At 34.4% G+C, this 26,693-nt stretch overlaps 1 protein-coding gene across 3 annotated transcripts in view; it reads right to left on the reverse strand.

Annotated features, from left to right (window-relative positions):
- Positions 1-26,693, reverse strand: part of CDK19 (cyclin dependent kinase 19) — a 228,641-nt gene that overhangs the window by 168,584 nt on the left and 33,364 nt on the right. The window contains exon 2 of one of the 3 annotated variants that reach the window (XM_051997542.1): positions 16,042-16,103. The exons of the other annotated variants lie outside the window; for them this stretch is intronic. The gene's annotated coding sequence lies outside the window, so the exon portion shown is untranslated. The remainder of the gene's footprint in view (positions 1-16,041; positions 16,104-26,693) is intronic. 3 annotated transcript variants of the gene reach the window in all.

Below are 26,693 nucleotides of genomic sequence, written 5' to 3' on the forward strand. Positions count from 1 at the left end.
CCCTCCACTTTATTCTTGGCTTGTAGCCTTTTCAAATTAAATAGTTTATTTATTGTCTGTGTGGTAGCTGACCTAATAGACTATGGTAGAACTATGAATTAGTCAAACCATTCTAAAGTCATGTCTAGCTTCCACCAGAAGATCCCAAGCTATTCAAATACCCTTCATGACAAAAAGAAAGGATTCATATACCAAACTATTAATAAGCAGCATTTGTTTTAAGTAGTAAAAAAAATCTAGAAAGAAAATAAGATGTTCATCAAATAGGAAATGACTGAACAAACTAATCTAGGGATAATTGATGTTCTGTAACAAACCATAAATAAAGTAGAAAATGAGCAAAGGAAAAAATATGAACTGATGTAAAGTAAACTAGGAAAACACACACAATGACTACAACTATATATAGATATAGACTTCGGTATCTACAAATAGAGATAGCTATCTGTAGCCAGTAATATAAAGATATCTAGATAGATAGGTGGATTGATATGTATATGGAAATAATGATGAAATGTTACAGCAAAATATAATAAATGTACAGCTTTATAGTCTTTTGGGCATAGTTCCAAATTGAAGAGCCATTGTTGGTCGAGTTGTGAAATGATCCAAACATTCCGGAAAGCAACTTGGAATCATGCCCAATGGACTACAAAACTACATACCCTTTGATCCAGCCAATATTGGGTCTGTATTCCAAAGAGATCATAAAAGGGGGGAAAGACCCACATATCCAAAAATGTTTACAACAGCTCTTTTTGTAGTGGAAAAGAACTGGAAATTAAGTGGATGTCCATCTGTTGGGGAGTAATGGTATATGAATGTAATAGAATATTATTGTTTTGTAAGAAATGACGAGCAGGTGAGCAGAATTCTATGAAGTAATGCTGAGTGAAGTGAACAGAATCAAGAGATAAACTGTCCCAACAAGATTATGTGATGATCAATTGTGATGGACTTGGTCTTCTCAACAGTGAGGTGATTCAAGGCAATTTCAATAGACTTGGGATGGAAAATGCCATCCACATCCAGAGAGAACTATGGTGAGTGAATATGAATGGAACCAAAGTATTTTCACATCTTGTTTTTTCTTTCTTGTGATTTTTTTTCCATTTTGGCATGAGTTTCCTTGTATAACATGGCAAATATGGAAATATGTTTAAAAGAATTTAACTTATATCAGACTGATTACTATCTTGGGGAAAAGAAGGGAGGGGGAAAAATTTGGAACACAAAATCTTACAAAAATAAGTGTTGAGGAGGCAGAGGCAAGGGGACAGAGCAGAGACAAGAACTTATTCAAGCTCTCCCTCAAAATGCTCCAAATTCCTTTAAATAATGGCTTTGAGCAAGTGTAAAGCATCAGCGCGCCCTCAAAAACCCATGGCCCACCATCACAGCCACAGCCCCAATCCCAGCCAGTCCTCTTAATCAGCAGCAGTACAACTGGCTTCCAGACCCCTTAGCCCAGAGACACCAGGGAGGATTACAAAGGTCAGTGGAGAAGGTCTGTGGCAACAGGATGGGGGTCTGGTGTGCAATCCCAGTGCAGACCCAGTTAGTGAAGCCCCAGCCCCAGCCCCAGCCTGCACACTAGATCTTACAACTAAAGTGCAGCAGGAACACTCCTACAGCTCCAGGGCAGAAAAGAGTCCATGTGGGCCAGATTCCTTGAAGGATTTCTGAAAGAAGCTGCACAAAACCTCCGAAGGTTAGTACAATGCACCCACTACACAGTTTACTGTGTTTTTACTTTACTACACAGTTTTTACTTTAACAAAAGTTAAAAGCTAAGTAACAGGATAGGAAAGAAAGCAGGAAACAAAAAAGATTTCTGACCATTAAAGTTATTATAATGACAAGGAAGATCAAAACACACACTCAGAAAATGATAAAAGTCAAATCTCCTACATCCAAAGCCTCCAAAAAATTGGGCTCAGGCCATGTAAGAGCTCAAAAGGGATTTTGAAAATCAAGTAAGAGTGACAGAGGAAAAATTGGGGAAAGAACTGAGAGGTGCAAAAGAAAATGAGGAAAAGAATGCCTTAAAAAACAAAATTGGTCAATTGGGAAAGGAGGTACAAAAGCTCACTAAGGAAAATAATCCCTTAAAAAATAGAAATGAGCAAATGAAAACCAATGATTTCATGAGAAAACAAAATATATAGTAAAGCAATCCCCTCTTCCCCCAAAAAAAAGAAAAAATAGGGGAAAAGTATGAAATATCTCATTGGAAAAACCACTGACCAGGAAAACAGAGCCAAAAGAGAAAATCTGAAAATTATTGGTCTACTTGAAAGTCATGATCAAAAAAAAGAGTCTGGACATCATTTTTCAAGAAATTATCAAAGGAAATGGGTCCATGACCTAGGTATAAAGAACGAGATTATAAATACATTGGAGGAACATAGGATAATTTATCTCTCAGACTTGTGGAGGAGAAAGAAATTTGTGACCAAAGATGAACTAGAGACTATTACCCATCACAAAATAGAAAATTTTGATTATATCAAATTAAAAAGCCTTTGTACAAACAAAACTAATGCAAACAAGATTAGAAGGGAAGCAACAAACTGGGAAAACATCTTCACAGTTAAAGGTTCTGATAAAGGCCTCATTTCCAAAATATATAAAGAACTGACTCAAATTTATAAGAAATCAAGCCATTCTCCAATTGATAAATGGTCAAAGGATATGAACAGACAATTTTCAGATGATGAAATTGAAACTATTACCACTCATATGAAAGAGTGTTCCAAATCATTATGGATCAGAGAAATGCAAATTAAGACAACTCTGAGATACCACTACACACCTGTCAGATTGGCTAAGATGACAGGAAAAAATAAAGATGAGTGTTGGAGGGGATGCGGGAAAAGTGGGACATTGATGCATTGTTGGTGGAGTTGTGAACGAATCCAACCATTCTGGAGAGCAATCTGGAATTATGCCCAAAAAGTTATCAAAATGTGCATACCCTTTGATCCAGCAGTGTTTCTATTGGGCTTATATCCCAAAGAAATACTAAAGAAGGGAAAGGGACCTGTATGTGCCAAAATGTTTGTAGCAGCCCTGTTTGTAGTGGCTAGAAACTGGAAATTGAATGGATGCCCATCAATAGGAGAATGGCTGGGTAAATTGTGGTATATGAATGTTATGGAATATTATCAATTAAGAAATGACCAGCAGGATGAATACAGAGAGGCTTGGAGAGACATGAACTGATGCTAAGTGAAATGAGCAGAACCAGGAGATCACTTTACACTTCGACAACTATATTGTATGAGGATGTATTCTGATGGAAGTGGATTTCTTTGACAAAGACTCAGTTTCAATTGATAAATGATGGAAAGAAGCAGCTACACCCAAAAAAAGAACACTGGAAAACGAATGTGAACTATTTGCATTTTTGTTTTTCTTTCCGAGTTGTTTTTACCTTCTGAATCCAATTCTCCCTGTGCAACAAGAGAACTGCTCAGTTCTGCAAACATATATTATATCTAGGATATACGGCAACATATCTAACATATATAGGACTGCTTGCCATCTAGGGGAGGGGGTGGAGGGAGGGAGGGGAAAAATCGGAACAGAAGCAAGTGCAAGGGATGATGTTGTAAAAAAAATTACCCTGGCATGGATTCTGTCGATATAAAGTTATTATAAAATAAAATAAAATATTAAAAAAAAAGAAATTATCAAAGATATTTATCAAAGATTCTGATATTCCATAACCAGAAGGTAAAATATAAATGGAAAGAATCACCAAATCAATACCTGAAAGCGATCCCAAAATAAAAACTCCCAGGAATATTATAGCCAAATTCCGGAACTCCCAGGTCAAGGAGAAAATATTTCAAGCATCCAGAAAGAAACAATTCAAGCATAGTGGAATCACTATGTCAGGATAATACAAGATTTAACAGCTTCAACATTAAAAGTACCAGAGTGCTTGATGTATGGTATTCAGGAGAGCAATGAGTTAGTTTTGCAACCAAGAATCATCTACCCAGCAGAACTGAGTATAATCATTCTGAGGAAAAGGTTGTCTTGAATGAAAACAACAAGAGCTGAAAAAATTTGTTTTCCAAATACAGAATTCTGGAGAAGTAGGAGATAATTAGGAAAGTGACATCATAAGGGACTTAATAAGGTTTACCTATTTACAGAGCTACATGGGAGGATGATTCTTGTAATTCAATCTCATTATTATGTTAGTTAGAGTATATATTGGCAGAGGGCACAGATGTGAGTTGAAATATGAAGGAATAATTTTTAAAAATAATAACAAGTAGATAGAGAGGAACATACTAGGAAAAAGAGAAAGGGAGAAGTAGAAAACATACAAATGATCTATCATTAAAAAAAGAGGTAAGAAAAAGGTAAGGAGAGGGGAAGTGAGTGAATCTTACCCTTATCAGAATTGGCTCAAATAGAAAAAAAAAAACATATAAACTCAATAGGGGCATAGAAATCTATCTTATCCTGCAGGAAAATAGAAGGGGAATGGGATATGGGAAGGGAGGGAGAGTGATAAAAGAGAGGCATATTGGGGGAAGGAGTAGTCAGTAACAACAAAATAGCAATATTCTGGGATGATCAATTGAAAATGACTTTGCTGTTCTCAAAGCTCCACAACTAGTCTGAAGAACTAATGATGAAATCTCCTATCCATACTCAGAAAACTGATTCTGTCTGAATAAAGACTGAAGCATTCTCTCTCTCTCTCTCTCTCTCTCTCTCTTTCTCTCTCTCTCTCTCTTGAATGTTGTTCTGTATACTTTCACATGTGCTTTCTTAATAAGGGTTGAGGGTGGGTATGAGAGAGAATCTGGAACTCAAAAGTTTTAAAAACAAATATAGAGGCAACTAGGTTGTACAGTAAATAGAGCCCCAGCCCTGACGTCAGAAGGACCAGAGTTCAAACCTGATCTCTTAACACTTAACATGTCTTAGCTGTGTGATCTTAGGCAAATCACTTACCTTCAACTGCATCAGTAAAAAAATAAATAGATAATTAGTCAAATAAATAAATGTTGAAAACTATCTTTATATGTATTTGGAAAATAAAATACTATTGAAAATTTAAAAAAAAAAACATGAAGGATGGCTCTTCGGGAAGAAAGGATACAGTGGGAAACTTAACTGATGTAAGAAGAGGATATCAATGTTAGGATAAAGTTGTTAGGATGAATGATAAGATGCTGAATCAATCACCCTCAAACTTAGGACTAAATGTTAAAAGTACTTTTAAATTATAATGGCACTCTACTGGGATAAGGGTTCAGATAGACTGAGGAAATTATTCATATAAATTATCAACCTAGTTCAGAATTGTGTGGCCCTTCAATAAAATTCAGAAAAGCAAGAACTGTCTTAGAAGTGAGAGAGAAGAGGCCTCAGCTTTGACAGAGTTCTCCTTTTGAACTTCTCATCTTGTCAGCAGTTCCATAGCATCATCTCCAGATCACCTGAGGACAGTGGCTATTTTGTAAACTAAGAACAGACCAGACAGATTCACAGCTCTACAGAAAGTCCAGCAAAGAAATACACCATGCCTAAGGAAAATATCTTAAGAACCCCACAAATGAGAAAAAAAAAACTTTCTGTAAATAAGAGTTATGAATAACCCCTTCACATTATGTGCTGAAGGCCATTTTCCTAGCAGAATCTGTATGAACTTGTAAAAGAATATGTCTAGAGGGAAGGGAGGAGACTATATCAATTGTACTGGAAGGAAGGAAGAAAAGGATACCAATGGAGGATTAAGTAGATGATAGAAAAAGATACCACAATTCCTCAAGAAAAAAAAAAAATTTGACCCAAGATACAACTATGAGAATGTGACTTGAGATGAATCCTCAAAGCTTATATGAATTATAGTAAGAAAAAATATTTTAATAAAAAACCTAATGTATTTGTGTAAATCCAGGAGTCATCTTGATTGTTCAAAACTGAAATGAAATCAGTCATTCATAGATCATCTAACAATTAACAAAACGATTTATTTAGCCATAACAGGGAAAGGATATTCAATGAAACTATCCGGAATGAACACCAAGTTCTCTCCTGCCTCTGAATTATCCTTAGTGGTCAGATAGTCAAGCATTAAAAAAGTACCTAGAAGCTCCTTGTGGCTTTCTGTACTCAAGCTATCAGAAATCTATATCAATATGCCAAACCTTTAGTTCCCTGAATCAATTAAGTCTCAAGAACCAATTAAATAGTTTTTAAAGAAAAAAAAAAAATTGGTGACTGCACATGGCAGGGGACTCTAGCAGATACTCCTACCACAGTATTCTTCTCCAATACTTTTGAAATTGCAAAGTTGAATGGACACAATAAAAATTATCCTTCCTACCTTTCAAAATATTTTAGTTATTTTCCAATTACAACAATTGGGGTATTTACAGCTAAGCAACTGAGAACACCAAAGTACAGCTAAGAACAATAATAAATAGACATCAAAATCTGCCTTGAATAGTGCCCATTCCAAAAAAAAAAAAAAAGCCAACAATTATATCTATATTATGTATAGATATCTATATTATATATGGAAAAATATGTGGCATTATTTTCAATTTCATATGCCCAAAATCATATGCTGATCCCTCAATAATATTTTTCAAATTTCTCCCTCCAATATGTAATTATTTCAGGATTGAAGAAGTTTTATTTCATCATAAAAGTAAAAACCATTATTATATATCAAAATCAATATAAACATTTAAAGATATTATGTCCTAAAGAAGAGCAAACTATCACTTTGCCAAATCAAAAAAAAAAAAGAATTCACAAATAAAGATCCTGCTATGGCAAATTCCTTTTCATTGAAATTTGGAATTGTTAGTTCCCAAAAGCTAATGTCAATTGCGGTGATAGTACTTCTTCAACATCACAGCTACATTATAAGCCATAATCTTTCAGTTACACCTGAAAGAAAAAAACCCATGATTATACCTTTTAATTTACATCAATATCTTTGAGTATCAACTAACACAAAGGAAAAATTCAACAACGATATACATTGTATAATACAGGTAAGTGCATCCTAACTATATCTAAATAAGTCCAACTCACAAACTTTTTATTTAGATCTACTTTTTCCAGTAAAAACAGAAAAGAGAGTTTGAAACTCTTCCTTACACAGGAATGAAAGGAATAAGGAGTGAACCAAGGTATGTTTTTCCTGATTCCTAGGAAAAGTTTCAAATTATAAATCTCAGATTTTTATTGCCTCTAGTGGATGATTTCAAACACAAGCCTTGGCACAATGATCATAACTTCTTCAGAGAGGTACTCAAGAAGGAAAAAAACCTTCAAATGCTAGAATATTCCCACAAGGGTATTTGGGCCCAGTATTTAGGCATCCAATAACAGCGGTACCTCAGCACTCTCTCCTTCAAAATTTGTCAACTTGACAAAGTTGATAGATTTCAACAAGAAAAAAAATGCTTTAGCACTTGATGTTTGCTCAGCACTCTTTGCATTTGGTGGTAGTCTCACTTGTATCATAGGGATAGGAGATCATCCAGGAGTACTGCCCAGTCCCCAATGATTATCAGGTTGGAGCTAATATGCTTACAATTGTGCATGTTGGAGGACAGATCAAAGGGTAATTTCTGCAGATAATATGGTTGCCACATATAGTCTCCTGGGCCCAGTAGGACTGGAAGTGCATAGAGCTCAGCAGGAGAAACATCAGGAGCAGGAGCAGTAGTGCAACAGCAGTGGGAGCCCAAGAGTCAGTTGGCAGAGGACCCAGGACTCCTGGCAGCCTCAAGTCCTGGGCTGCAGCCAAAACTCTGCTCTGTAGAGAGTATAGTACCATATCTTCTACCTTTACATCCAGCCCCCTCTTCCCACAAGAAGCTTCAATGCCATTGTGTGGGGGGAGTATATAAAAAGGGAGGTTACTCTCAATAACTGAATCGAGTTATCCAATTGGAGGAGTCCAACTGAGCTGGATTGGACTGGGCTGGGCTGGGCAAACAGTAACAACAAAATTGTCACCTACAATTCAAAGATTTGGTTCTTCTCAGTGGTTCAGTGATCCAAGGCAATCCCAATAAATTTTTTATGAAAAATGGCACCAAGATCTAGACATAAAATTATGTGGACTAAATGTAACACATACTATGTTTACTTTTTTTTATTTTTTTCCTTTCTCTTCTGGTTTTTTTTTCCCTCTTTGCCTTTTCTGTCCTGCCTTTCATCTTTCACTCTAACCTCCAGAAGACCCACTTAATGCTCAGATTAGATGAGAAAGGGGTTCCTCCCATTAGATATGGATAGAAGCACTCCAGGCACCTAAAAGTGAAGTCCTATTGTCTAACTCTGCCCAGTAGGGCTTCCTAGCCTCTCAGTACAAGCACTTAATTGCACTCCAGACAAGTGGCCACCTACAACTCCAGTCATTTTCTTGCACCCAAATTCCTCATCTTCTTTCCAACTATACACTACTGCACTATTCTCTTTCCAATTACTACCTGATGCCCTGGAACAAATCTTCCCCTGGCTGAACCTATGGTCACTCAAGTTTCTCAATGATTAATATAATCCCAACCTGTCATTCCCTTCCCATCACAGGAAATCTCAACTTTACTGCCATTTGGCTGCTATTATCCAATCTCCCTGTCTATATCCCTTACTGACCATTCATTCCCTTATTCCTATCCCCCTAAAGTCCCATCAACATCCCATTTGAAATCTCCCAAAGCTTTTCACTGTGCTCGCTGAAATCCCTGTTCCAAAGTTAACAACAAAATTTTCATCCTAAACCTCTTCTTTTTCTAATTGTTCCCACCTTTTTTCAATTACTGACACAAGACTCCCTCTTGATGATGACATAGCTTCCCTGGCTATCCTTTCTGGCACTGGTTGCACTTTGCTTCATACATACCTGTATTATGCATTATACCTATTAACTGCGATGGAAGAGTTTAAATATTGCTTTGTCCCCAGTGTCATGTGCAGACTATCACCACCATTTACTAACTTCCCCTTTTTTGAGGTTCATTAAATTTATATTCATAACTCAAACAAGATTCTAGTGGCTATTCCTACTGACTTCTAGGACATTCTCTTTCCTCCCTCAATGAGTTCAGCTCCTAGTTCAGTGTCTCCCCTTCTCCTCAAATCCTTAAACTCTCTTAACCTCCTAGTTGAGTTATTAGTTATTTTCTATGACCTATTATTTCCACCCCATCAGAACCACCCTGAGGTCATATCCTTGATCTTGTTTTCACACACAAATGAAACACTGATGCTCATGAACTTTTAAAATTCCATGGTCCATTGTCGTTCCACTTCTCCCTCTGCCTTACACTTCCCAAGTCTCTTCTTCACCATGATTTCCAATCCGAATCAGCTTAACTCAATATTGTTCTTCTTTCAATTCTCTTGTCCCTTATCCTGTCAAAGAGGTTACATTGTTAAGTCTTAGTTTGGATGGACAACTTTCACTATCTCCTGCCTTCATTCCCACTCATATACTGCTGATGAAAAACATCAGGAACCGGTGCTGAATAGCACCATTCAAATTCATTTTACAAAGCCTTAACTGGACTCTCACTGCATATCCCACATATACACCTCATTATACCATCTTTTCTAAAGCTTTTCATCCCTCTTCAAACCTTCCATGGTTCCCTGCTCTACATCCTTTGTAGAAAAGGAAATGTGAGTAGAATAAGTCTTCACTAAACTCAAAAAAAAAAAAAAAAAAAAAAAAAAAACCTTTACTTAATTTGTTCATTCCTATTAGCTACTGTTTCATATCTATCTTCCCTTTTATGGATGAAGGCTATACAATTATATACAATCACATCCTCTTCTCTCACTATCTTTTTGATATCTACAAGCTGGCTTCTGACCTTATCATTCAATGGAAATTTGCTCTCTCCAAATTTACTAATGATTTCTTAATTGCTAGATCTCAGTCTTCATTATTCCTTAACCTCTCTGCAGTTCTTACTCTGGGGACCACACTCCCTTATTCTCCTCCCATCTATCTAATTATTCCTTCTTAATCTCTTGTACACACTGGTGTACTTCATCCACATGACACCAACCACCTGTGGGCATACTTCTCTTTCTTTTATTCTACTTGGTGATTTCATCCAATCAAGTCTCATGAATTCAACCATCATCTATATGCAAATACTGCTCCTCAGACTTTCAATAACACATCTCCAATTTCTTGTAGCCATCTCAAACGGGGGCAGCTAGATGGCACAGTGGCCAGAATGCCAATCCTGAAGTCAGAAGAACCTGAGTTCAAATCTGACATTTAACACTTACTGTGTCACCCAGGCAAGTCACTTGACCCAAGTTGCCTCAAAGAAAAACAAAAACAAAAACAAAAAACCCTTTCCCCTCTTCCTAATTTACCTTGTATTATCAAGGGTTCCCCATCCCTCCCAATCATTCAAGTTTATAGTTGGATGTCCCCAACTCCCTCTCAGATCTATATCCAATCAAATACCAAGTCCTGATATTTCTATTTTCAAATTATGTTTTGTATTCTCCCCCTTTAATCTAATACACTAATACCCTGGGGCATAAACTCACCACCTAATACCTTGATTATTCCAAATATTCCGCTTCGCAAGTTTTATCCAACTCTAGTCTAACTTACCCTCAACTATAAAACTGATGTTCCTAAACAGTAGTTTCAAATTGATGTTCCTAAAAAGCATAAAAATTACCTGATTAGGTAATTATATGCCTCACAATCAATTGCAATGGTTCTCTATAATTCCAGCATCAAATATAAAATCCTCTTTAGCTTTTATAAGTCCTTTATACCCTGATCTCTTCCTACTTTTCTAGTTTTCTTACACTTTACTCCCCTCCATGTATTCATTTAGTGAAACTAGTCTCCTCGTTGTACCTCACATAAAACATTCCAATTCCTGATTCCAATAGTTGTTTCCCAATGCCTGAAATTCTTTCTCTTCTCAGACCCAGCTCCTGACTTCCCTATATTCCTTCAAGTCCCAGCTAACGGCCCACCTTCCACAAGAAGTCTTTCCCAGTCTTCCTTAACTTTAATACTTTTCTACTTATATGAATTGATGCTAAGTGAAATGAGCAGAACCAGGAGATCATTATATACCTCAACGACGATACTGTATGAGGATGTGTTCTGATGGAAGGGGATTTCTTTGACAAAGACAAGGTCTAACTCAGTTTCAATTAATCAATGATGGACAGAAGCAGCTACACCCAAAGAAAGAACACTGGGAAATGAGTGTAAAACTGCTTGCATTTTTGATTTTTCTTCCCGGGTTATTTTTACCTTCTAAATCCAATTCTCCCTATGCAACAAAAGAACTGTTTGGTTCTGCACACAGATATTGTATCTAGGATATACTATAACATATTTAACATGTAAAGGACTGCTTGCCATCTGGGTGAGGGAGTAGAAGGAGGGAGGGGAAAAGTCAGAACAGAAGTGAGTGCAAGGGATAATATAAAAAATTACCCAGGCATGGGTTCTGTCAATGAAAAGTTATAATTATTAAAATTTTTTAAAAGACTGAAAAAAAATTTTTAAATTAAAAAAAACACTTTAATACTTTCCTTCTGAAGCCATTTCCAATTTATATTTCATGTGTCTTGTTTGTACATAGCTATGTATGTGTTGTCTCTCCCATTAAAATGTGGGAACCTTATTTTTTGCCTTTTTTACTTTCAACCGTTTTTTGCCTTTCTTTTTACCTCTACTGCTTACCATAATGCCTGGCACAGAGTAGTGCTTGGTGATTAGAACCTTCTCTTTCCTCATAATGGTCTTTCCTCAGTCTTCATCTTTCTTGACTACTGAATTTGATGCTAGTGACCACCTTTCTTTTTTTTTTTTTTTTTTTTGGGGGGGGGGTTGTTACTCTATTACTCTCCTTAGTCACCTCATTCTCATCAATTGAAATATATGCAAAGCACTTAGCACAATGACCAGTACACAGTAGTGTTTAATAAATGACTATTCTCTTTCCCTAATTCATATTTGTCTCCCCATTTTTTTTAAATCTCCTTTGCTGGTTCTTCACATGCATCATACTCCCTACCTATAAATGTTCCTTAACATACTATTCTGTCTTGGGCCCTTTCTTGTTTTTCCTCTTCTATTCTCCTGCTTTTGTAAATGTCAGATTCTTGGATATTATCATCTCTATGCAGATGATTTACAGAACAGATACATCTATCTATATATATATATATATATATATATATATATATATATATATATACACACACATATACATATTAAACCACATTTTCTCCCTTATATTTTGTCTCATACCACCAACTGCCAAACTTCATTTCAAACTAGCTGACACCTGAAATACAACATGCCCCAAACTAAACATCTTTTTTCCCCCAAACCCTCCTCGCTATCAAATTTTGCTATGTTTCCCCATGGCAATACCACCCTTCCAGTCTCTCAGGTTCATAACAATACAGTCCAACCTAGACTTTTCATTTTCCCTCCTCAGCATATGTATCACAATTGAAAAATTTTAACATTTCTACCAAAGCATTTTGCATCCAACTCCTTTTCACTAACACAACTACTGACAGAGATTTCAAGTTCTCATTGCCTTTCATTTCCATTTCAAAAGGAAACTGATTCATCTCCCTACCTAAAATTTCTTTTCATTCCCAGTTCATCCTATTGATAATTTTCTGCTAAGTTGATTTTCCTTACTTCCTTTTACTCTAAGATCAAACATAAATTCCTGTTAAACTTTTAAGGTCCTTCATGATCTGTATATAACCTATCTTTTCAGCCTCATTTGATATATAAACTGTCAAATATATATATTTGCTATATGAAATTTGATATATAATACTCTAAAACCCATCTAAAATGATTTGTCATTTCTTATCATGATGACATTATACCTTTGTTTTGGCTATCCTACGTAGCAAAAATTTACTCCTTTCCTTTAAAGTGCAGCTCAAGTTATCATATACCTCAACAACGATACTGTTTGAGAATGTATTCTGATGGCAGTGGATCTCTTCGATAAAGAGAGCTAATTCAGTTTCAAATGATCAAAGATGGGCAGAAGCAGCTACACCCAAAGAAAGAACACTGGGAAATGAATATAAACTGCTTGCATTTTTGTTTTTCTTCCCAGGTTATTTATACCTTCTGAATCCAATTCTCTCTGTGCAACAAGAGAATTGTTCCGTTCTGCACACATATATTGTATCTAGGATATACTATAACCTATTTAACATGTAAAGCACTGCTTGCCATCTGGGCCAGAGGGGGTGAAGGGAGGGAGGGGAAAAATAGGAACAGAAGTGAATGCAAGGGATAATGCTGTAAAAAATTACCCTGGCATGGGTTCTGTCAATAAAAAGTTATTTTAAATAAATAAATAAATAAAAGTGCAGCTCAAGCACCATCTTCTAAAGGAAACTTTTCTTGATTTCTCCCCAACTTCTAGGGTCTTCCCTCTCAAACTACCATTCAGTCACTTTATTTTTGCTGCTTTTTTATTACTATTTTTTCTATTATTAAATTTATATTGTAAGTATTCATCTACTTCATTAGAACTTAAGTTGCTCACTTGTATTATTACTTATTTGTAGACCCAACACCTAGAAAAGTGATTATTTACCAGTTCATTAATCACATATGGATAATTTTATTAAATGTTTAGAATTACCTTTTAAGAAATCCATAATAATACATTTTTAATTCTGGAAAATTGGGTAGATGAACAATAGAAAATAATTTTTATCACTGGCTATCAACAAAGTAGAATAAAGATAAAAAATATCATTTGAACAGATGATTGAAGAACTATAAGAATTATTTCATATGAATATCTCCAAGAAGAATTCTACCAAAAATGTTTAATCTATCCAGGAATAGTTTATGGAGAGTATAATATCTTTCTTAAAAAGTGTGCTACCTGGTCAGAAAAATATAAGGAAGTTATTAGCCAGGGAAAATTATAATGGATTTAATAAGGTTTATTTATTTACATTCCCACATGGGAAGATGATACTTGAAACTCAAAAGAATTTTCTCATTATCATGGCAGTTAGAAGGAATAGAGAGAGAAAGGGTAGAGGTACGAGATGTATATGAAAGAACAATATCTAAAAAAATAATAAAATTAAAGGATGAGAGAGGAATGCAGTGCGAGAAAAGGAAAGGGACAAGGGAAATAACATAAATTATTTGCCATAAAAGGGCAATAAAAAGCTTTTACAGTACAGGATAAGAAAGAGAAAGGAGAGAAACTTTACTCTCATCAGCATTGGTTCAAAGAGGAAATAACATACATAATACAGAAATCTATCTTACCTTGCAGAAAAGTAAAATGGTAAAGAGATACAATAAGGAAGGAGGTAAAAGAAGAAAAGGCATATTGGGAAAGGGAGAGGTCAGAAGTAAAACATTCTTGAGGATGGTCAAGATGAAAAGAAAGAGGAAATAGAATAAAGGGGAAGGGAATACAATTAACAATAGTAATTATGTAAAGAATATGGAAGCAAGTTTTTCTAATTAAGACTCATTTCTCAAGTATTTAAAGAACTGAGTCAAATCTATTAAAAGTAGTCATTCCCCAGTTGATAAATGATCAAAAGACATGAACTAAGCCCAAAGGGTTATAAAATCATGCATATCCTCTGACCTAACAATATCACTTCTAAGAATGAATCCTAAAAGATTTTTTTAAAAGAAATTATACATACACAAATATTTATAGTAGTTCTTTTCTTAAGATAAAGAATTAGAAAATGAGGGGATGCCTATCAATTGGGGAATGGCTGTACAAATTGTGTTATGTGATTATGATGGAATATTATTGTTCTATAAGAAATGATGAGCAGGATGCCATCATGAAAACCTAGAAAGTTCTCCATGAACTCAAACAAAGTGAAACTGGTATACAGTAATAGCAAAGTTGTGGGATGATCAACTGTGAATGACTGCTATTCTCAGTAATACAATTACACAAGATTACTTTGAAAAACTTATGAAGAAAATTACTATCCATACCCAGAGAAAGAACTGAAAAAAGACTGAAAATAGACTGAAGCACACTTTTTTTTCCCTTGAGTTTTTTTTGGGGGAGAGTTTTTATGTTTTCTTCTATAATGTGACTTTTATGGAAATGTTTTGCATAACTTCACAAGTGACTTCTCCATGTGGAAAAAAAGGGAGAGAATCTGGAATTTAAAAACAAATGTAAAAATTTGTTTTATATGTAACTTTTAATATACACTAAAAACAAAAAACACCCAAAAAATATGCTGTTCATGAATTTCCAAAAGAAGTTTTATAATCAATTTCAAGAATTCACAAAAATTATTATCTTCATTTGGCATTTCAAAGTCAAACTCTTTCTCTAAAATATAAAAAGTATTAACCAGAATTAAGAAGTCAAAAACTATCAGTCACATTTACTAATATGTAAAGGAATAATTAAGACTTACATAAAAAGGAATTTATAAATGTTTTCCCCTTCCAGGGATTAAAAAAAAAAAAAAAAGAAAGAAAGAAACCTGAGAGAAAAATATTGAATACTCAAAGGACAAGAAACTAGCATAATTACAATAAAAAACAAACTTTTTGGCTAGTGAATTTGATGCTGCTAAAAACTCTCTTTTCTGAAGTTTTCCTTCATATAATAAAATTTTAAGTAAAGTTTTCTTATAGTAAAAATACTTGCTATTAAATTAGCCATAATCTAGATTATCTCTCAATTAACTATGAAGAACTACTGCAAGGAAAATATGTTAAATAATACATATCACAATAAACCTCTCTTTTTTCGTAATTATCTTAATCAAGCAAAATTAAGAGATGCTATTCGTTAAGGGCAGAAGTCAAGATATTCAAGTTCAAAGACTTAAAGATAATTTCATTTTATAAGGATTTAGGTATCATATGTTAGGTCACTATTTAAATTGTTAATATTTTTGCCATCCTTCCTGAAAAGCAGCATTATGTCATGTCACCCAACCCAGCACACACACACAATGACACCAGAAGGCAGCACTCCTCTTTACCTTCTGCTGAATATTCTGCTACCTCCAAGGCTTGAGGTCCATACAGGAAGCCCTTCTGGAATCTATGAACATAGCAGAGGCAAAAGGCAGAGAAATTTATGTAGATTTGTTCTACTTTCCAAAACATAAAATGCCAAATGCCTATTATAAGTTTACACATCTTCCCAAAAAGAAAAATTCAGTTAGATTTTTTTTAATATACAAATCAAAGCTGCATTAGTAACATCCAGATATTATACAGTTAATGAACTGAATTTTAAAATATAAAAAATTTAGACTTGGCTCCAGGGATAAAAAAAAACTTATAATCATAAAATGTAAATGTAGATATTTTAAGTAAATAGGTTATGATCATTAAAATGAGAGAAAATTTTAAACACACAACTTCAATAACTTATTCCCTAAGTGGAATTTGAAGGTCCCTAGTGCTATAATTGCCTTTATCTAAGACTTTTTAAGATTGATAAAAGGCTAGAAAGGTAGGAAAACATCTTCCCAGTAAATATTTAAAAGATCATAGTGTTTAAACAATCTTGCCCTCCCCATCTTTCATGTAGCTCCAATCTCTCCTTTTGCAATGGCCTCTTTCAAGACAATTTTCAGATGAAGAAATCAAAAACATTTCTATTCATATGAAAAAATGTTCTAAATCATTATTGATCAAAGAAATGCAAATTAAGATAAGATAATGATAAATGTTGGAGGGGATTTGGGAAAATGGAGACAATACAAAAGCAGTGTATAAAGAATATATTCATTGTTGGTGAAGTTGTGCGCTGACTCATCTATTCTGGAAAACAATTTGGAACTATGCTCAAAGGGCTAACAAACTGCATACCTTTTGATCCAGCAGCATCTCTACTGCTCGAACAAAGAGATCATAAAAGAGGGAAAAGAACTCACATGTACAAAATTGAAGCAACTCTTTTTGTAGAAACAAGGAACTGAAAACTGAGTGGATGCCCATCAGTTGGAGAGTGACTGAATAAGTTAAAGTATATGAATGTTATGGAATATTATTGTTCTACTCTAAGAAACAATCAACAGGATGATTTCAGAAACGCTGGAGAGACTTACATGAACTGATGCTAAATGAAGTGAGTAACATTGGTAACATTGGTAACAGCAATTAGATTATGTGATGATCAACTCTGATGGACGTGGCTCTTTTCAAAAATAGGAGATCCAGGTCAATTCCAACAGAGTCATCTGCATTCAGAAAGAGGGGTGTGGGGGCTGAATATAAATCACAATATAGGATTTTCACCTTTTTTGTTATTTGCTTGCAAATTGTTTTCATTTTTTCCCTATTTGATCTGATTTTTCTTGTGCAGCATGATAATTGTGGAAATATGTATAGAAAAGCTGCACATGTCTAAAATATATTGGATTACTTGCTGCTATTGGGGGAAGGAAAGAGGGAGAAAAAAGTTGCAAGGGTAAATGTTAAAAACTATTATTGCATATATTTTAAAAATATGCAATCTTTTTTTTATTTTAATTTAAAAAAAAGAAATGGGGAGATTGAGACAATAAAGATTTAAAAGAGCAGGAAAAATAGGTAGAATGATACTACAAATATAAAAGATTCCAACAAGGCAAACAAACTTTCATAAAATGGGGATTCCATCCAGTAAAACATTTACATTTCAAAGATACATGGAAATATAATTTTTTAAAACGAGCTGAGGAGAAATCAGATAAATAAATATAAATTTTTAAAAATAGGAGACATCTACAAAATTTAGTGCCAAATAATCAAGGGTGCTTAGCTGCCATTACCTTAAAATACTTAATATGACAAAAATTAATTTCAAACTCCACAAAGTCCCATTCATTAAGTCATCAGGGTAACCCAGAGTTCTCAGAAAAAATGACCATATAGTGTAAGCTGCAGGCAGGGTTGATCAAAGTGTTCTAAGTATAGACTTGAAGAGAAAAAAGCACTATGCCTAAAGGGGTATATCATCAGTAAGTTTCCTTCTAGCTAATGAATTCTTTGGCCAAAACAATCCATGAAACAAAAAGAATGCTGTCAGTGCTATGCAGCCCTCTGCATAGGGTAAAAAAGGGTCTGGGCATGCCAAGAATGATAGAATCTTTATAGAAAGTCTTCAGACTAACATTTATTGATATCATATATGTAGGATTATTGTCCGAAACTCAAAAATTGAGATTCTACTAAAAGAATCAAGATACATCAACATGGCAGACTTCATTATGAGAGGCATCCAAAAAATAAATAAATAAATAAATGAAAAAAATAAATAAGTAAATAAATAAATAAATAAGTAAGTAAATAAATAAATAAATGAATGAATAAATAAACAAAGGAGAAGAAACCTGAAGCTCAATGAAAAAATATAGCTTACAAGTCCTTGGAAAGGCTACCAAAAGTGTTAGGTGATTTCATTATAATTAAAACATTTCATGAGACATTTGGGTCATATTTTGCAGTGTTCATAATGAATATAAAGGAGGAAAATTAGCCCCGACTTATAAATCAACATTTACTGTAGAGAATGAAGAAGTACAAAAAATTCTATTTTGTAAGCTCCTCTGGGCCTTAAGATATTAAAAAGGTCAAAGATTTAAAGATTAATCAGAAATTTCATGTTTATCAATACTTTCTTAGGAGAGACAAAAAATGGAAAATATCAACTCATCACAAAAATGAAATTATCAAAATCTTAACTCATGGGAAATAATACTTTCTGATATTAGAATTATATATAAGAATCTATGGATATAGGCAATTTAACCAGATAGAACAAAGATTAAAATCAATGTCTAATACCTTCATTAAGAATTATTCCCCAAGGTACCATAATGATAAACAGAAAATAGAAAAAACAAAGATATTAGCCTTGATTATAACAATTTCCTTCATTAGTTTAATATCAAAAATTTAATGTTAAAGTAGTTGTCTTATCACCTCAGACTACAAACATTTTATGTCCTTGCCAAGTAGAGAACATGGCAGCCAAGGGAAACATTAGTACAGTAATCAATAATTAAGCATCTATTATGGTCCAGACCTGTAACCCTGGAAAAATAAAGGCAAAAACCAATCTCTGCTCTCAAAGAACAGTCTATTGGGGGAGACAACATGCTTATACACATGTGTGCATGCACACATGCATACATGCTATAGAATGCAATAGAATGAATACAGGATCCAGAGAAAGAATACTATTGAGACTGAATATGAATTAAACCATAATATTTTCACTTTTTTTGTTGTTGTTTGTTTCTTTCTAGTGGATTTTTTCTCTTTTGGTCTGATTTTTTTTTTTGCACAACAAATATGGAAATATGTTTTAAAAGATTGCATATATATTGCCTATATCAGATGGTTTACTGTGCTGGGGAGGGGGGAGGTAAGGAAGGGAGAGAAAAACTTGGAACACCAACTTTTACAAAACGAATGTTGAAAACTATCTTTACAAAAATTTGGAAAAATAAAATACTATTTAAAAAAATTTAAGAGAATGAATGTACTGATTTCTCTTGTGCAGCAAGAGAATTGTATAAATATGTTTATTTATACTAGATTTAACATATATTTTAACATATATTGGACTGCTTGACATTTAGGGAAGGGGGTGAGGGGAAGGAGGAGAAAATCTGAAATACAAGGGTCAATGTTGTCAAATTATCCATGCATAAATTTTGAAAATGAAAAGCTCTATTAAATAATATAAATAAATCTTCTTTTACCAAAAAAAAAAAAAAAAAAAAAGAATGTAGAGTACAAAGTCAGGAAGACTCTTCAAATCTGTTCTCAATATCGTACTAGCTGTGTAATCCTAGACATGACACTTCACCCTGTTTACCTTAGCTTCCTCACCTATAAGTTAGAGAAGTTAGAGAAGAGAATGGCAAACCATTCCAGTGTCTTTGCCAAAAAATCTGCAATTGGGTTCATGAAGAGCCACAAACAACTGTAATGACTGAACAACTACATATGCACACATATTCTTATACACATATATACATACTGCATATAAAACATAATCTCAGAGGGAAAGCCCTATCACTTTTAGAAAGAAAAGGGGGAACACCTTCAGCTGAAACGTGAAAGTAATCAGGGAGTAGAGTAGAGATTAAGATGGAAAATATAAATACATAGAGCTGAGAATATCTTGTGCGAGGAACGGCAACAAGACCAGTGTCAATGGGTCAAAGATGACATGGAAAAGAATAACATATACAAAAACAAGAAAGAAAAAAATAGGAAAGGTAATGAAGGATTTCAAAAATCAAACAAAATTTTATATTTGCTCTTGGAGATAATAGGGACTGGACTTGCCTGAATTGGTAAATGAGAGGAAGGAATCAACTTGACAGTTCAGTGAAGAATAGATTTGAGTGGAAAAAGACTTGAAGCAGAGAGACCAAACCAGCAGGGTACTGTGATTGTCTAGGTGAGAGATAATGAGGGCCTATACCAAGGTTGGGTACTGTCAGAGAAGAGAAAGTTGTGTATACAAGATATAATATACAGATAGAAATGATAGAATTTGACAAATGACTGGATATGGGGTGAGAAAGTAATAAATTGAGGGCAATATTGTGAGACAGAATGAGTGGGAGACTTTCTGGTGGTACCCTTCACAGTAATGAGGAAGTTAGGAAGAAGGAAGGGTTTGGGGAAAGATAATCAGTTCAGTTTTGGATATGTTGAGGTTAAGACGCCAGTTTAAAACATTTAAAATACAAATTCCTTTATACAGCACTACCAGTAATCCCTAGCTAAACATAAAAGGTATCCAGATTCTACTAGGCTTCATTTCCATTTCCTCTCTCAGCTTCAGATGGAAAAAAAAAAGGAAAAGCTTTAAGATAGTCTACAGCACACAACCTTCCAAGATAGGTTTAAAACCACAATGGTAAGAGTTAACTTTAAATCCCAAAGAAAGAAAAGGTAATTTCTCAGAAGTATTTTCATAAGGAACTTTCCCAAGTCATCTTCAAACATCATTGATTATTCTCTTTCTTCCACTCCACACAATCAAATATTTGCCAAGTTCCATCAATTCCATTTCCACAATATTTTTCACTTCCATTCCACTATACCACTATTCCACACAATCTCATTCAATCCTTCATCTCTTCTTGCCCAGAGACCATTGATCTGAATCAATCTGCTCCAACAATCTACTAGGATACAAGAAGAAAATTAATATATTTATATTTGTCATCAAAAAAAAATTTAAGCCTTATTAAAATTTAACATATGGATAGACATTAGAGCTCTCACTTGATCCATGTCAGACCAGGAAAAAAGAGCATTTAATTGAAAAGACAAGATTGACAAGTCATTCTCCAATTGATAAATGGTCAAAGGATATGAACAGACAATTCTCAGATGAAAAAATTAAAACTATTTACAGCCATATGAAAATATGCTCCAAATCATTATTAATCAGAGAAATGCAAATTAAGACAAATCTGAGATACCACTACATACCTGTCAGATTGGCTAGAGTGACAGGGAAAGATAAGGCGGAATGTTGGAGGGGATGTGGGAAAACAGGGACACTGATACATTGTTGGTGGAATTATGAACACATCCAGCCATTCTGGAGAACAATTTGGAACTATGCTCAAAAAGTTATCAAACTGTGCATACCCTTTGACCCAGCAGTGTTTCTACTGGGCTTATACCCCAAAGAGATACTAAAGAAGGGAAAGGGACCTGTATGGGCCAAAATGTTTGTGGCAGCCCTGTTTGTAGTGGCTAGAAGCTGGAAAATGAAAGGATGCCCATCAATTGGAGAATGGCTGGGTAAATTGTGGTATATGAATGTTATGGAATATTATTGTTCTGTAAGGAAGGACCAGCAGGATGAATACAGAGAGGACTGGCGAGACTTACATGAACTGATGCTAAATGAAATGAGCAGAACCAGGAGATCATTATATACCTCAATAATGATACTATTTGAGGATGTATTCTGATGGAAGTGGATTCTTTCAACAAAGAGAAGATCTAACTCAGTTTCAATTGATCAAGGATGAACAGAAGCAGCTACACCCAAAGAAAGAACCTTGGGAAATGAATAGTTTGTAAACTGCTTGCATTTTTGTTTTTCTTCCCGGGTTATTTTTTACCTTCTGAATCCAATTGTTCCTGTGCAACAAGAGAACTATTTGGCTCTGTACACATATATTGTATCTAGGCTATACTGTAACCTATTTAACATGTACAGGACTGCTTGCCATCTGGGGGAGGGGGTGGAGGGAGGGAGGGGAAAAGTCAAAACAGAAGTGCAGGCAAGGGATAATGTAAAACATTACCCTGGCATGGGTTCTGTCAATAACAAGTTATTTTAAAAAATAAATAAATAAAAATTAAAAAAAAAAAGGAAGAAAGAAAAGAGCCACATATATCAGAATTAATTATCATATAATTTTTTTAAAAAAGAAAAAAGAAAAAACAGATTGACAAATGTTACCTTTACTCATTTGTCTTCAGTATGTGACGGTTTACTGTTATTTGCATGTACCCAATTAAGGGAATTTAAATAATTATATTGTACAAATTAACTTTAAAAAAAGAAAAATTGGGGGTAGCTAGGTGGAGCACCAGCCCTGAAATCAGGAGTTCAAATCTGGCCTCAGACACTTAACACTTCCTAGCTATGCGACTCTGGGCAAGTCACTTAACCCCAATTGCCTCAAAAATAAATAAATGAATGAATGAATAAATAAAAGGACAAATTAATGTTTAAAAGGCAACCACAGTTTTAAAATACAAACATCATAAATACAATCAAACAAAGAATGGAAACTGTCTTAATAAAAGACAGAAATAAATTACAGCTGACAAAAAGTTGGCCAAAAAATCTAAAATTATAGGTTATTTGAAATATAGACTAACATTAACATTTGAAATATATATTAACGTCCACTATCAATTTAAATCTACAGGACTGAGAAATTTTATCATACATGTACACTGTGCCTTCAGATAAAAGAATAACTAACATAAAGCCATCACTATTATCAAGATATCTTAAACTTAAGTTTTGGTTAGCAAAAAGGATATGTGTGTCAAACTATATTTTTAAAAACACAGAAGCATATTCAATTGCAATTTGCTTACTAAAAAGTACTTTTGTCAATGAAATTTAATGCACATATAATTTAATAATACAATAGTAAATTATATAATAGACATAAATTAGGGGTCTGTTTTGAAAAAAAAAATTGATACAATAAGATACACGAGAAAACAAACTTGGAGACTACTGATTCCACCTAATGCATGAGTGATCTTATTAATAATATTCTTATTCAGGTGCTGTGGTTTCTTAAGTTTCTTCCAGGATAAGTCAAAACCTAAATTAATGAGTCTCTCCAATCTACTGGCTTATTTTTCTATCTTCCATGTGTGTAACACAATTCTTAAATCTCATTCTGATCCTCAGTCCTCTACAAAAACAAAAACAAAAAAACCCACCTTCAGTAGCTTCCTACTCCCTAAAGAATCAAAAGTATAAACTCTTGATCCGGGGATATATCTAATATTTAGTACTTGATGATTTACATAGCACTTTACATAAACTATCTCTTCTGATCTTTGTAATAATCTTGTGAGGTAAGTACAATTATTATTCCAATTTTGAACATCAGGTAATCAAGAGAGGTTAAATGATTTGCCCAATTTCATGATGAGGAAAGATACAAACTTAGCCTGTCCTTACTTCACACCTTACCAATCTTTCTACCTGACTGCAATACTATTCTCCACAATCTGCCTCCAACCTACTACTGTTGCAGTACAAGCACACCTCATTTTCTGCACTTCATTTTATTATGCTTCACAGATATTCAATTTTTTACAATTTGAAGATTTATAGCAACCCTGAATCAAGCAAGTCTATTGGTACCCATTTTCCAACAGCATGTGCTCACATTATGTCTCTGTATCATCTTTTGGTAATTTTCCCAATATTTCAAATTTTTCATCATAGCTATCTATAACTCTGATGTTGTAATATAATTATTTTGGGGCAATACAAACTGCATCGATATAAAACAGCTAACAATCAATGAACAAACAATAACAGCTAACAATAAAACACAACAGTATGTGTTTTGACTGCTCTAGAAACTAGCCATTCCCTCATTTCTCTCCCTCTCCTTGTACCTCCCTATTTCCTGAGACATAACAATACTGAAGAAAATTAAATAAACTTAGTTGATAAAGCAATAACAAGGTTTGTAAGGAATGTGATTAGCATCATATGCTAGAGAGAAATCTTTCATGAAAGGAAGAGTCAGTAGATGCAATAAACTTCATTATTGTCTTCTTTTAGGATATTGTTAGCCATCCCAATCTTTAACCAATAGTGGCCATCAACATCAAGACAGGAAACTCCACCAGCAAAAAGATTACAATTCACTGAAGGTTCAGATGATGGTTAGAATTTTTTAACAACAAAGTATTTTTTTAATTAAGGTAGACATTTTTAAAGACATAGCTGCACACTTAATAAACTGCAATATGGTATAAGCATAATTTTTATGTGCACTGGGAAACCAAGTCATGTGACTCACTTTATTCTGTTGGTCTAGAACCAAAACTGCAATATCCCCCAAGTATAACCATATAATTTTATGCTACACTCTATCATGTTTACTCTTGTATTCCAGCCAAATAGAACTACTTCCCATTCATCCCACATTCTCAACTTAACCTTTTCTCTCTCCAAACTTTGGCTCCCACTATTTCTCATGCCTTTAAATTCTTCTCCATTCATTAAAGCCCAATTAAAGCTCAAATGCTACATCTGTCATACTGCAAGTTTCTGGGAATATTCAACCCTCAGCTTCTTTGTGATTACTGTATTCTCCTTTGTATCATAGTTATCTGTGTATCTTTCTTCTAAAACATAAACTACTCCAACACAGCTATGTTTCATCTTCCTTGCCCATGAGAGTAAATGCATGTTTGTTAAACTGTCTTTCCCAGGACATAGCCAGAGTATCAGAAGAACAGATGACTTAGCTGGAGGGGCAGATGGAATAAAGTCTTTGCATAGGCTCCGATACCTGACTGTCACAAGGAAAAGCTGGAGAAGATTTGTTTCAGAAAGGGTAGTTCAAGCTGGCTAATTCCATGAGCATAAAATTAGAACTGATCAGCAAGACCTAGAACAAAAAAAATTTTATGCAGGAAAAGGGCCATGTCACAGAACACAAAGATACCCTCTATCTTCTAGATAGAAAAATGAAAATACTAAGAGCTTTTGTAAATTGTGAACTATAAAACCTTTTTTATTTATTCCTGTCCTGTGGGACCCTGAATATTCTATACAATAATATACTTAGGTTTCCTGAGAAATTCCCCTTAGTTGTATTGGGAATGGGCAGAAAAAATAACTACGGTCTTCTCTCTACCAAAAACTATCTTACACACAGAGAAATGTTGGCATCTTTAAAACCTGAAGATGGCACCACTGAGCTGAGATAGTTTGCTAAAAGGAAAAAAAACCCATATTCTATGGCTCCAAATGTTCATTTCTAAATGGGAATGTTATTTTCTGCTTTTTTATATTTCCATAATTATCCCAAGTGCTCTCCTCTATACCCCCTCTAAAAAGCCTCAAATATGACAAATAGAATGGGGTGTGTGTGTGTGTGTGTGTGTGTGCACGCATGTGTGTGGTGTTATGTTATGTGTGTGTTTGAGAGGAAAGAAAAGCTAATTTGGCATATGATTATCCCTACCTTTTTTTAAATATGCTTTTTGGGAGTTGAGGAGGATAGGAAAAAAGGAAGAAGCAAGGTTAACTTTAGCTTTTTCAAAATTTTCTAAGATATGAGACAAAAATTCTGACTTTTTAATTTCCATGTAAATATAAAATCATATCCATCTCATTAGCCTTACTGGTCCTTCTACACCAATGAGGGCTTCTCTACTCCAAAGAGCTGAACAATTCTCCTCCTGTCAATGGCACTAGTTATAATATATACTCATTTCCACCCTCAACTCCAAACTTTAAATCATAACTCTTCTTTGTCTTCTTTGTATATATTCTTCTTTCCTTATGATCCTTTTTTGTCACCATTTCTCCATGATACTTTTCTACCACACAAATTTTTTCTATCCTTATCACCAAAGAGCACCTTTCCTCTCTAGCCCAAACTCAGCTTCCATCTCAATTAGCTCTCTGCCTTGTTGCAGAGAGCCTTTATCAACTCAATAGAACAAATATCTAATATGGGCAGAGAAAGGAAAGGAAAGAGAACTAGGGAAGGAAGAAAGGAGGGAGGGAGGGAGTTTCTAAAGATTGCAAAATCTCCTTTCCTAAGATTCTTGACAGATTCTTATCTCTGATGGGAAGGAAAAATCTATTCTTATCTCAAATCAGGAGACTGAAATCAGTGATCTCTCCAAAAGTCTATCTCTATTATGAAAAGGGGGCAGGGGGAAAGGAGGGAGAGGGTTGGGACAGTTTTTAACTCCAAGATGGTGGAGACAAGCCAGGAAGTTGCTCGAGTTCTCCCAATTTCCCTCGAACTAAGTCTGGAAGTACAGAATTTATGAAGAATCATCAGCAACCAAATCCTGTCTCAGTAAAACAGTAGTACAGTACACAAGTGAAGCAACCTCCAGTCCCAGCACAGATAGAATGTTG

The sequence above is a fragment of the Antechinus flavipes genome, chromosome 4 (genome assembly GCF_016432865.1).
Source record: "Antechinus flavipes isolate AdamAnt ecotype Samford, QLD, Australia chromosome 4, AdamAnt_v2, whole genome shotgun sequence".
Classification (NCBI taxonomy): Eukaryota; Metazoa; Chordata; class Mammalia; order Dasyuromorphia; family Dasyuridae; genus Antechinus; species Antechinus flavipes.